The following is a 14,528-nucleotide window of genomic DNA, read 5'->3' as shown; positions in this document are numbered from 1 at the left end:
GCTTGGGTCATCGTATGGGCATGCATGCTTCCCATCTTCCACTTGAAGGCTCACATAATATCAAGAGGGGGACATGGCGTGGTGAGCCCATTCCACATTACCCAAAGCCTGGTGATTTATCACCCCCATCAAGGAAGTTTTTTCCATTTCCAAAATATTTGTCATTTTTTCAGCTCAACTGAAATTAGATAAGACCAGCTGAGTGGAGGAAAAATCCACATCTATTCGTTACTAGCCTAATTAGCTAAAAGATTAGGCACTTTAGTACCAAATTTATGGTAGTGAGAAGTGATCACATAGGGAAAGGATAATAATGAAGAGTGAATATGAGACATTAGGAGCTCCAACCACTAGCTATTAACAACTTTCATCAACAGTTCCCCATAGATTAATTTTTAAGTTCGCTTGATAGTTATTTTAGAATCATCATCAACCTGCATCTTTATTAACCCTTTCTCCATTGCAATTTTGATCCCCCTCTCCAATGCACTAAATTCAACGACATTTTTACTAGTATAGCCACAATATCGTGCATATACAGGCTTTACATTTCGTTGATCATCCCATAATATTCCTCTGTAGCCAACAGGTCAAGGATTCCCCTTAAATGCCCCATCAAAACTCAACTTTATGAATCCCGAAGGCGAGGGGTGAAGCATGAGGAAGAATCTCTTGCCTATGGAGGGCGCTGAATCTTCACTAATACCACCATCTCCTGAAATATTTGTAAATCACTCAAGATTCTCTTCTCTAACTAATCCACCTTCGAATCTTTAGGATCCCAAGATTCCAAGAGAATGGTCTCTTTCAGATATTTCTTTGTAATTTACGATACATGTTCCATGGATGGCTTCTAATATTTAAAGATGGTGTTGTTATACCCTTTCCACATGTTCCATAGAAGGAAACCCAAAATTATGACCCATGATCTATTCACCACAAACTTTTTAAATAGAGATAAGCATCATATTTCCAAGGTCTCCTTGAGGGTGTTTGGAGAGTGGTCCAAATGACCTAATAGATGGAATACTTTGTTCCACATGTTCCTAATGAATTTACAAGAATTTAAAAGGTGTTTTATTTTTGCATCTTGAATTTTGCGTAGGGGACGATAAGATGGGCTGATGTGTCTATTCTTTATAAGACGATCCCGTGTTAGCAGTTTATGTCTTCCTATTAGCCATAGGAAATGTGTTACCTTTCACCATAATTTCCCTTTGAATATTCTCCACCACAAAGCATATTTAGGAGCTTCTTTATGTCCCGCCATGATGCTACAACCTTCTTTTACCATGAACATACCTGTTAGAGGAGATAGTCTCATTAGCTAACTAGCCTAAGTCAATTTGACATGTCTGCAATGTAATGAAAGGCTAACTAATGACAAACTAATTAACATGTTTGGTCAAACAGCTAGAATAACATAATTATCTCGATATTCTATATATATTTCTGTATGCATACAATGTAACAATTATGGTTCTAATTTCAACATATAATAAAGATATATTTGTTTTCTTTTGTTGATACTCCATTACTGTGTCACTTCCATCTTTTTCAATGCTTATTATGTGATTACTTTATGTCTCTCTACTAGTAACTATGCATGATTTTTTCTAGATTACAACATTGGTTCCATTGTCAGTAGCCATAACTTGAGTCACAGAACATGCAAGCATAAATGTTAACTTTAGAAGAGATATAGTTATGGTGGGAGACAAAGATCAATAATTGTTTAAAGAACTACACAAACAAAAATCGTCTAAAAATTGTAGAAGTTAGAGTTAACTTCTTTATGAAAGCACATGAATGATTCATAGAGTGTGCCCTAGTTGAAATAAAGAAGTACCTCGCTCGTGTTTCCCATGAAAAAACCTCAAAATGAAACTAACACTCGATTGTTATTGAAACTGTTGAATGACAGTTCAATGAATTTACATGAGTGGATTGAGTCTATTCTTGAAGACAATTGTGAAGAACAAGCAAAAGAAGACCATACTTCGATCAAACGTATTAAGTGATTCGGATTTAAATAGAACGCAAAAAATTACAAAGATAACATAAACACAAAGATGCAACGGAAATAATACTTCACTTCATTAATGTAAAATACTGAAATATGCTTACAAACAAAAATGGAAATAAACCAGCTAGGGCGATGGTAACTTATCTCTGAGAAGAGATGTGTCAGCTACATGCCTCTAAACTGCCTTACAATGAGGCTCAAGGGCCTTTTTTATTATTGAACAATAAGAGAAAACCCTAAGCAACCAAAACCCTCACCCGAGGAGATGTAACACCAAGAGTTTATGGGCCCCGTTGGGGTGAGTTGGATAGCCAACTTCCTGAGGTCGTGACTTGGTCTTATTATCTCCGTTTGACACGCATGATAACCCGTTGGAAAGATATCTCTGAGGACTACAACAAAAAAGACAATTTTAGACAGAAAATCACTGGCAATAGATTTCCAAAAAAATGTAGTTTAGGGCCTCAAAATGGCTCCAAAAGTTTAGGACCCAAAAAACTGCTAAAATAATAAATTGTGCTACAATTAAGGAAACTGAAAAACTAAAAGAAGCAATGGTGGGGGTCCAAGTGGAATTGGCGGGTGGCCACCAATATCCACCTGGATCATTAAGATTAGATTTTACGATGACCTACACACCAGTTTCTTTTGCATAATCCTTAACCCTATCCATAAGTTCCTTCTTGAAAAAGGTCTAGGACATATTTTCAAGTACCTAACACCCTTAGGGATACCAACGAATACCGATTGGAAGAAAGATAAAACCAAGTGGTGAAAATTTATTGATGCTCAGTGTAAAGGTACAAAGGAAGCATGGGATTATTTCTTAAGTAAATAATCATGACCGATAGATACCTCTCCGTAGGTCAATGCTAATCTGGGTTGGCATGGGTGAGGGGTATTGGATTATGAGAAATAAAGAAGAAAAATGAAAAAAAAAAGATATAAAGTTGGAGAAGTACATGTAATCGATAAGGATGGAAGGAAGAAACTTGGCTGGCCAGGAAACAACAAGAAGAAGACAACTGACCAAATAATGATCGGAAATATAAAATATTGACTGATATATAAAAAATAGCAAGGGACAAGAGATAACAATGATGAGAGAAAATTAAAGGACAAAATACTAGAGGAAAAGAATGCAGAATCAAGAGTGTGAGAGAAGAGATGCATGAGACTCCTTAGAAGAGTTGAGAGGCATATCACCGCCCACACCAATAGAGAATTAAGGTCTAGTGATAATCCCTGGAGAGGAAGAAGATGCCATGGAAGTTGACGACTCTACTCTAGCAATAAGAAAAACTCCAGATATAGAAATAGCGAGTCTCAACATTAGAGAATTTCTTTAGTTGCAAAATTATTCATAATTACTTGTAGCCTGGTATAACAAAAAATAACAAATAAACTTTCAAGAGACAAAAAACTATGACCAAGATCAATCAAATAATAATAATGAAGTAGGACAAGTACCTCTCCCACTAACCTATCTCACGATTGTACCCCCTTGTTGTAGCTTGTATCCATTAAAGAAACTCAAAGTATAGGAGCAGTCGATGAAGAGTCACAACCTCGAGAAAGTAAGTTCACAAAATATATGGATAAGGCATGTTAGAACGATGAGTAATAATAACAAGTTATTAATGACAACAAATAAAATAACAATATGTCATCTAACAATGGGTCTGACAATAAAAACCATTTAAGTCTAATACCTTGACCGCCACGACCTCCTTCAATCAAAATGGATCAGAACCACATACCCATCTATGAAGGCAATGAAGAACAAAAAAGGCATTGGTTTGTTTGTGAAAAATTCTCAACCGTGAATGATATAAATGATGAAGACAATAAAATGACGCAGGTCGATGCAACCTTAAGAAAGCGAGCATTAACCCAGTTTAAGAACCTGTTGAAGCTTCGAAAATCGGGTCGACAACAAGGGGGATACCCACCCGGTCCGGACCTTGGTTGGCAGCTCCTTATCCGTTTGGTATAGCGGGTCCGACTGGGGATAATGGGACTAGTTTCCCAATTTAAGGGTGTGTGTGTGTGCAGAGTTGGATGATGCTGATCTAAGACTACTTAAAGCTAATTTAATTCAAACTTTTAAACTAACTCTATGCTATTGTAATCTAATGAGAAACAACACATCTAAGCTATGCTAACCCGGGGTGTATTTCTTCTATTATGCGATCTAAAGAGATTTCAAATAATAACTGGTAATAAAGATCATTCAGCTATCATAAGAATAGAAATCAATAAAGATAAACCACTTTGCATAAAAAGTTAGGCAAAACAGTTGTGAACAACATATCGCATAATAAGTTATTCATATATCAAACATAAATAAATGACTCCACCGTACAAAAGTGCCAAATGGTAACTCACACATTCATGCAGTAACATATAAACAACTAAAAACTGTATATCACTTTAAGAATATAAAAAGAAACGGTCAAGAGATAAAAGTACCATTTATGACTAGTTCCACTCATAAACTTCAAGCAACAATGATTTATCTCTTCTTGCTCTAACATCTACTAAGAGTACAGAAATGCAACATGAGTAGCAGATATCAAATGCAAACATTAATAAACCTTGATCCATCCATTCATCAAAACCCCCTCCGAGGGTGCAAAAGTGCATGTTCTGAGGACAAGTTTTTTGACAAATTTCTGGACCCTTCTCTAAATGCCTGAGAAGGGTTTAAATACTGCTAACTAATTAACTTAATTACATAAATTTAGGATACGGTTTTAAATGACCGCCCTTCTGCTAAAGCAAAATTATTTCTAAAAATTGAATCTAATTCCTAACCATTTATGTATTTGCTCCTTAGTGCTGCAAGCATGCAACATTCGCCTGGGAAGAGTCGGCTGGTCGTCTTCTGCTTTCGTTTGAGCTACGAAAATAGAAATAACAAGCACTGGCACCACTTTCTGGTAAACTAGAAGATATTTTCGAGAATCTTCCTCTGGATAGGTGTATTCACTGCGTGTATACTTGGTAATAACCCAAATTTCTCTCAAACTGATTCTGCTTTTGCTATTTCGGTTTCCGGCCTTGCGAATGACTGAACAATTTAGGGACTCTGCTCTCTGAACAATTTTCTTAGCGATGCTGCCTCCGTTCTTTGTTCCGGGCTTTTCTGGTGCATTTTCCTTCTTTAGCGCTTTTTTTCCTTTACCAGGCATAAGCTTCAGGATCTTTTGTAAACATGCTGCTTTTGTACGCTTTTGACTCTGAGCGTTGGATGGCCTATTGACATCAGCATCTGTTGAGTGATACTCTGGAATCTGTGGTTTTGTTGCATGCGGCATCCGTTTATGAAGGCATCTCTTCTCTGTTCTCCGAGCATTGACGCTTTCGCCTTTTCCTTAGATGTTTCCTGCACATTGCTTCATGTTATTTCCTGTCTTACAGTTTACGCAAAGGAAAAGAGTAATGATAATAAAGATTGACATGAAAGCTTTAAGCTCTTATGAATGTATGAAATCATGACACCCATAGCGAACTGACTCTTCGAAAAACACAAAACTGTCCTTCTTGAATACTTTGGCGTACATTCATTAATTTCTTTTAAGGCGCGCGCCCAATTTTGGTTTACGGACAGCTTTCCTTGAATACTGCGCCGAGGAAAATTTGCGATGGGTGATTTCTGCGACTCGCATCGCGGGTCGCGTCGTCAAGATGTGTCATCGCAGAAATTCATGATCGCATTTATCGTATATTGCATTCATCACAGATCGCAGCATTGCGACATCGCAAATCGCGCTTAGTCATTCAATCATTGTGTGTTGCTTACGCGATGTTGCGATATGCGATGTCGCATATCGGCCGTCGGAGATCTCTTAAGATTTTTCATTTAAGAGCGCTTCATAATGTATGCGATGCGATGAATTTTGCGTCGCTTCTTCGCAGTTTATTATGCTCATAAGAAAATGTTTTATTCTCTTCTCGTGATGCGATACAGTTTTAAGGAGTTGAATACAAAAATTTTCTTAAAATGTTTTTTTTTTGGATTTTTTATTAAGGGTCCCCATTTGCTTGGTGTTATTGCTAATACCAAACAAAGAGGGGGGTTGTTGGTGGCCACAACAATGGCGATTCACTGGGAAGAACCAGTTATCTTTGCTTTTCTATTGAATTTTAACTTCCAAAGCAGAAAAATTTTCATAAGTCTAAATTTTGTTATGGACAGATAGAGTACATTATGCCTTATCCTATCAATGATATTTTGTTTCAACCTTTTTCTATTCCAATTGTTTGCTTCCTCAGGCTTTGTCCTTGTATTTACATCAGCCATTACTTGGTCTTTTAAAGATAAAATAAGGTCTTCTCTGTGTGCTGGCTTTTAAAATATGCTCATTTGTCGTAGGTAGAGCCTCTGCTGCCAGCAGGTGTCCATAGCCTCGACAGGGTTACCTATTAGCCAACAATGATCCTTTATCCTGCTTAAGGCTATTTACAACTTTTAAGAGGAAAACCCATTTTGACACTTTTTTCCTTTTTTATTCTCTAAAGAACAATGTCTTGGTTTGGTGGCCAAATTATGACACAGTCATTCACTTGATTTACACTTTTGCTGAACAAGCTGGCTCGTGATGAGACCCCTTGTCTTTTGATTGCAACAATCTTGAGTCGTTGCCCTGTTTTGGTGGACAGTATTGGCAAAGTCAGCAAGTTATAATATTTGTGATCATGATAAGCCGGCTCGTGATGAGACCTCTTATTCTTTGAGATATAGTGTTTTCTCGGATTGTTCCTCTGAATGCTGCGATTTTCTTTAGCAGGGAGGAAATCATTGTTTTTCCTTAAGAAAGCTCTGGACGACAATAATAGAGTTTGAAAACAGCAGTTTTACAGAGAATCTTTATTTTATTATTGATACCTTTCATTGTGCTGATATAAATTTTTTTTTTGCCAAGGTTGCTTTCATCAAATTTTTTGAAATTGAAACTAGTATCATATCTAGGCTAAAGTTTTTTTTTTTTTTAACTCTATCTGTCAATAATAAAGATAAGACTTTTCGAAAAATTTTACTATTTGTACAAGCGAAAAAAAAAATCAAAATCTGATAGAGAATTGGTGTCTTTTTGTGAACCCTGTAGTAACCATCTACAACTGGTTTATTTATAAGGAAGAAAAGAAAAACTAAAACTATCCTACAAAATAGAAGAATAATCTTCTATGGAAAATATATTTTAAGGATCTGTCCATTAACAGCCAAAGAACCCCTTCTACCTGCTAAATCCTGCAACACAAACGTTGATGGGCCTATGACTTCTACAATCTGAAAAGGACCAAGCCACATCTTCTGAAATTTTGTATGTTTTCCCTTTTCTTCATGAGCCTTATCCCATTTCAAAACTAGATCTCCCATCTGAAATTTTTTTTTGGTCATTATGCTTGAATCAAAAGAGGATTTTATTAGTGCTTGGTGATGAGCATGGGTTTTCTTAGCTTGTTCTCGTCGTTCTTCTAAAGACAAGGAGGGAATCACTAAGTGAGTTGGGAGAACCACTTCCTTCCCATAAACTAAATTAAAGGGAGAAGTGCCGATTGAAGCTTTCTTCGTTAATCTATCTGCCCATAAAGAATTTACCAAAGTTTTTGTGCCAATTCTTTTGGTTCTGGTCAACTGTTCTTTTAATAATCGTGATTAGGTTTTTATTTGTTGACTCATCCTATCCATTACCTTGCGGATAGTAGTTGGCCGAATATTTCAGTTTGAACCCTCTTTTAAGTGCAAACTCAATCATTGCATTCCCAGAAAAGTATGAGGCATTATCAAACATTAAAGCCGTTGGCAATCCAAACCTAGTGATTATAAATTGATCTATAAATTCAATGATGTTTTCAGAATTAGCTGTCTTGAGAGGAACTGCTTCTACCCATTTAGTAAAATAATCTGTTGCCGTGAGGATGTATCTATGCTGCTTAGAAGAGTGAGGAACGATCTCACCTATTATGTCCAAGCACCACTAACTGAATGGTTGCTCGATGTTTACCGGCTGTAGTGGCATGGACGGTTTCTTTTGTCTCCCTACAGTAGTTTGGCAGACTTGACATTTCCTCACGTAACTGTGTGAGTCTTTGAACAACGTGGGCCAATAATATCCTGCACATAAGATTTTATGTGCAGTAGCATCTCCAGCATAGTGTCCGCCTGCTGGTCCATCATGGAGTTCCTGCAAAACCTTTTCGGCTTCAGTTTTCTCAAGACACCTAAGAAGAACAAAATCGTAATTCTTTTTAAACAGAACATCATTTATGAGCTGATATTGTTTAGCTTTCAATCTCAGAGCTCTTTTCTTAGTGTGATCCAGGTGTGATGGAGCATACCCGTTCTTAAGATAATAAATGGTGTTAGCATATAATGATTCTGCATCGTTTAGGTTTACCTCATACATTTGTACCTCTTCAGATGAATTTTCGGGAATTTGCAATGCTCCAACCAACATTTTGCAGAAGCCTTGACCTCTTACAATGCTTGCTGGTTTGATCTCAAGGTTGTATTCTTGTAAAGCAGTGATCCAATTTTCTCTTTATTCACCCACATCCTTCTGTACCAGAAGATTTCTTACCGCTGGAAACGGTACTACGACCTTAGTATGAGTTTTAAGTAAGAAAGGTCTGAAATATTTGACCGCTTTGAAAACAACATATGCCTGTTTCTCCACGTCTGAATAGTTGAGTTCAGCACCTTGTAAATTCGAGCTAAAAAATGTGATTGGAGCTTCCGCTTTATCTTGATTTGCTTGAGTTAGAATCACAACATATGATTTCTCTGAGGCAAATGTGTATAAGATAAAAGATTCTGAAAAACTCGGGGTTGCTAAAGATGGAGCGTTAATGATAGCTTGTTTGATCAGGTTGAATGCTTCATGCTCATCTTGACCCCATTTAAAATTTGAATTCTTTTTAATCATGGTTTGCAAAGGAGAAACAATTCGTGAGAAATCTGGGACAAATCTCTTCACAAAATTGATTTGACCAAGGAAAGATTGAATGGCTTTTTTATTATGAGGTAGGGATATTTCAGAAATTTCTTTGATTATGTCAGGCTCAATGTGAATACCAGATTTTGACACTATGAATCCTAGAAGTTTTCCTTCACTTAATGCGAAAAAAGATTTCTTTGGGTTAAGTGAAATCCCATACCTTAAACATCGTTGAAAGATTTGTTTCAAGTCTTTGAGATGGTCGCTTCGCTTCTTGGAGTACACTGTTATATCATCCAAATAAATTACTACAGATTTATTGACTAAACCCTTGAATGCGATGTCCATGGCTCTCTGAAATGTAGCGCCGGCATTGATCAAACCAAATGGCATCTTCCGATATGCATATGTGCCCCATTTAGTTCGGAATGTGGTTTTTAACTGATCATCGGGATGTACCAGCACTTGATTGTATCCTGAAAATCCATCCAAAAAAGACATTAGTTCTGAGCCTGCTACTGCCTGTAATATCTGCTCCATAGGTGGGAGGGGAAATTGTCTTTTTGACAGGCTTTATTGAGATTCTGAAAATCGATGCAGATTCTAATATATTCGTTTTTCTTTCTAACGGGTACCATATTGGAGACCCATTTGGAATGTCTGACGGGGAAAATTATTCTGGCTTTTAATAACTTATTTAGCTCAGTTTTTATCTGATTTTCTAAATTGGGGTGGATTTTTCTGAGTTTCTGTTGGACAGGTTTTTCGTTGTCAATCATAGGGATAGTATGTTGAATGATAGAAGTGTCGTATGTCTTCAGCTCATCGTAATTCCAGGAAAAACATTTTTGTATTTCTCAAAAGACGAATATACGCTAGTTTTTCTTCAGGGGCTAGGCCGTGGCCTAGATTAACGTTTTGTGTTTATCATCGGTTCCTAGGTTTACTAATTCGTAGTTCAGAGTTGAACTGTAGAGCTTAGAATTGGTAGACCTTTTAAACCGACTTTTCAAATCGTATAAGTTTCCAACTTAACCACCATTTAGGTATAGCATTATCAGTGGTATCTTGTTGTATTTGTCGATCGTGGTGGTCTTCGTCAATTATTTGATTGGAGTAGGATCCTTCAGAAGTGAGGAAATTTACAATATCAGGATCATCATTGAATACCTCCAATTTGTAATGTTGTCAGGGATGGACGGTCTAAAGATTAATTCTATTGAGAATCTATCTGGACTAAAATCTTCGGAGGGAATAAGTCTAGAGGCTACGTTAGCTAAAAGGTCTGCGCTCGCTCGTTTTGGAGTCTTGGGATTGACGAAATATTGAATGCTATGAATGCTCAGTCAGATCTTGTACTAAAGATTGCTAGTGTTTCAAATGACCTGATAGGCAATGTATGGTGTTACGTACCTGTTTGACGACAATCTCAGAGTCTCCGAAGACTTGATATACTTGACGTTCAACCCGATTGTTTGAAATATAGGCCTTGCACCAAGGCCTCATATTCCGCTGTATTGTTTGTGCAATCGAATTCAAGTCTGCACGTAAGCATGGTCTTATTTCCTTCTGGACTAATCAGAACGCATCCGCTCCTGCTCCTTCGTTAGAGTTGAAGCCCGAAAATCGGGTCGACAACAAGGGGGATACCCACCCGGTCGGACCTTGGTTGGCAGCTCCTTATCCGTTTGGTATAGCGGGTCCGACTGGGGATAATGGGACCAGTTTCCCAATTTAAGGGTGTGTGTGTGTGCAGAGTTGGATGATGCTGATCTAAGAGTACTTAACTGCTAATTTATTCAAACTTTTAAACTAACTCTATGCTATTGTAATCTAATGAGAAACAACACATCTAATCTAGGCTAACCACATGTGTATTTCTTCTATTATGCGATCTAAAGAGATTTCAAACAATAACTGGTAATAAAGATCATTCAGCTATCATAAGAATAGAAATCAATTAAGATAAACCACTTTGCATAAAAAGTTAGGCAAAACAGTTGTGAACACATATCGCATAATAAGTTATTCATATATCAAACATAAATAAATGACTCCACCGTACAAAAGTGCCAAATGGTAACTCACACATTCATGCAGTAACATATAAACAACTAAAAACTGTATATCACTTTAAGAATATAAGCAGAAACGGTCAAGAGATAAAAGTACCATTTATGACTGGTTCCACTCATAAGCTTCAAGCAACAATGATTTATCTCTTCTTGCTCTAACATCTACTAAGAGTACAGAAGTGCAACATCAGTAGCAGATATCAAATGCAAACATTAATAAACCTTGATCCATCCATTCATCAAAACCCCCTCCGAGGGTGCAAAAGTGCATGTTCTGAGGACAAGTTTTTTGACAAATTTCTGGACCCTTCTCCAAATGCCTGAGAAGGGTTTAAATACTGCTAACTAATTAACTTAATTACATAAATTTAGGATACGGTTTTAAATGACCGCCCTTCTGCTAAAGCAAAACTATTTCTAAAAATTGAATCTAATTCCTAACCATTTCTGTATTTGCTCCTTAGTGCTGCAAGCATGCAACATTCGCCTGGGAAGAGTCGGCTGGTCTTCTCATTTCTGTAGCTGGAAGAGTCGGCCACTGGCACCACGGTAAACTAGAAGATATTTTCGAGAATCTTCCTCTGGCTGGGTGTATTCACTGCGTGTATACTTGGTAATAACCCAAATTTCTCTCAAACTGATTCTGCTTTTGCTATTTCGGTTTCCGGCCTTGCGAATGACTGAACAAGTTAGGGACTTTGCTCTCTGAACAATTTTCTTAGCGATGCTGCCTCCGTTCTTTGTTCCGGGCTTTTCTGGTGCGTTTTCCTTCTTTAGCGCTTTTTTTCCTTTACCGGGCATAAGCTTCAGGATCTTTTGTAAACATGCTGCTTTTGTGCGCTTTTGACTCTGAGCGTTGGATGGCCTATTGACATCAGCATCTGTTGAGTGATACTCTGGAATCTGTGGTCCTGTTGCATGCGGCATCCGTTTATGAAGGCATCTCTTCTCTGTTCTCCGAGCATTGACGCTTTTGCCTTTTCCTTAGATGTTTCCTGCACATTGCTTCATGTTATTTCCTGTCTTACAGTTTACGCAAAGGAAAAGAGTAATGATAATAAAGATTGACATGAAAGCTTTAAGCTCTTATGAATGTATAAAATCATGACACCCATAGCGAACTGACTCTTCGAAAAACACAAAATTGTCCTTCTTGAATACTTTGGCGTACATTCATTAATTTCTTTTAAGGCGCGCGCCCAATTTTGGTTTACGGACAGCTTTCCTTGAATACTGCGCCGAGGAAAATTTGCGATGGGTGATTTCTGCGACTCGCATCGCAGCATCGCGGATCGCGTCGTCAAGATGTGTCATCGCAGAAATTCATGATCGCATTTATCGCATATCGCATTCATCGCAGATCGCAGCATTGCGCATCGCAGATCGCGCTTAGTCATTCAATCATTGTGTGCTGCTTACGCGATGTTGCGATATGCGACGTCGCATATCGGCCGTCGGAGATTTCTTAAGATTTTTCATTTAAGAGCGCTTCATAATGTATGCGATGCGATGAATTTCGCGTCGCTTCTTCGCAGTTTATTATGCTCATAAGAAAATGTTTTATTCTCTTCTCGCGATGCGATACAGTTTTAAGGAGTTGAATACAAAAATTTTCATAAAATGTTTTTTTTTGGATTTTTTATTAAGGGTCCCCATTTGCTTGGTGTTATTGCTAATACCAAACAAAGAGGGGGGTTGTTGGTGGCCACAACAATGGCGATTCACTGGGAAGAACCAGTTATCTCTGCTTTTCTATTGAATTTTAACTTCCAAAGCAGAAAAATTTTCATAAGTCTAAATTTTGTTATGGACAGATAGAGTACATTATGCCTTATCCTATCAATGATATTTTGTTTCAACCTTTTTCTATTCCAATTGTTTGCTTCCTCAGGCTTTGTCCTTGTATTTACATCAGCCATTACTTGGTCTTTTAAAGATAAAATAAGGTCTTCTCTGTGTGCTGGCTTTTAAAATATGCTCATTTGTCGTAGGTAGAGCCTCTGCTGCCAGCAGATGTCCATAGCCTCGACAGGGTTACCTGTTACCCAGCAATGATCCTTTATCCTGCTTAAGGCTATTTACAACTTTTCAGAGAAAAACCCATTTTGACACTTTTTTCCTTTTTTATTCTCTAAAGAACAATGTCTTGGTTTGGTGGCCAAATTATGACACAGTCATTCACTTGATTTACACTTTTGCTGAACAAGCTGGCTCGTGATGAGACCCCTTGTCTTTTGATTGCAACAATCTTGAGTCGTTGCCCTGTTTTGGTGGACAGTATTGGCAAAGTCAGCAAGTTATAATATCTGTGATCATGATAAGCCGGCTCGTGATGAGACCTCTTATTCTTTGAGATATAGTGTTTTCTCGGATTGTTCCTCTGAATGCTGCGATTTTCTTTAGCAGGGAGGAAATCATTGTTTTTCCTTAAGAAAGCTCTGGACGACAATAATAGAGTTTGAAAACAACAGTTTTACAGAGAATCTTTATTTTATTATTGATACCTTTCATTGTGCTGATATAAAACAATTTTTTACAAAGGTTGCTTTCATCAAATTTTTTGAAGTTGAAACTAGTATCATATCTAGGCTAAATTTTTAACTCTATCTGTCAATAATAAAGATCAGATTTTTCGAAAAATTTTACTATTTGTACAAGCGAAAAAAAAATCAAAATCTGATAGAGAATTGGTGTCTTTTTCGTGAACCCCTGTAGTAACCATCTACAACTGGTTTTATTTATAAGGAAAGAAAAGAAAAACTAAAAACTATCCTACAAAATAGAAGAATAATCTTCTATGGAAAATATATTTTAAGGATCTGTCCATTAACAGGCAAAGAATCCCTTCTACCTGCTAAATCCTGCAACACAAACGTTGATGGGCCTATGACTTCTACAATCTGAAAAGGACCAAGCCACATCTTCTGAAATTTTGTATGTTTGCCCTTTTCTTCATGAGCCTTATCCCATTTCAAAACTAGATCTCCCATCTGAAAATTTTTTCTGGTCATTATGCTTGAATCAAAAGAGGATTTTATTAGCGCTTGGTGATGAGCATGGGTTTTCTTAGCTTGTTCTCGTCGTTCTTCTAATTTAATTATTTCCATTTGTCTTAATTGTAAGGAGGAAGTAGATACTTCATCGATGTATTGTACTAAAGACAAGGAGGGGATCACTAAGTGAGTTGGGAGAACCACTTCCTTCCCATAAACTAAATTAAAGGGAGAAGTGCCGATTGAAGCTTTCTTCGTTATTCTATCTGCCCATAAAGCATTTACCAAAGTTTTGTGCCAATTCTTTTGGTTCTGGTCAACTGTTCTTTTAATAATCCTGATTAGGTTTTTATTTGTTGACTCAGCCAATCCATTACCTTGCGGATAGTAGTTGGCCGAATATTTCAGTTTGAACCCTCTTTTAAGTGCAAACTCAGTCATTGCATTCCCAGAAAAGTATGAGGCATTATCAAACATTAAAGCCGTTGGC

Source organism: Pinus tabuliformis, chromosome 8 (genome assembly GCF_031772625.1).
Source record: "Pinus tabuliformis cultivar Carrire ecotype Pingquan chromosome 8, CPIR1, whole genome shotgun sequence".
Taxonomy (NCBI): Eukaryota; Viridiplantae; Streptophyta; class Pinopsida; order Pinales; family Pinaceae; genus Pinus; species Pinus tabuliformis.
This window is presented reverse-complemented; position numbering follows the sequence as displayed.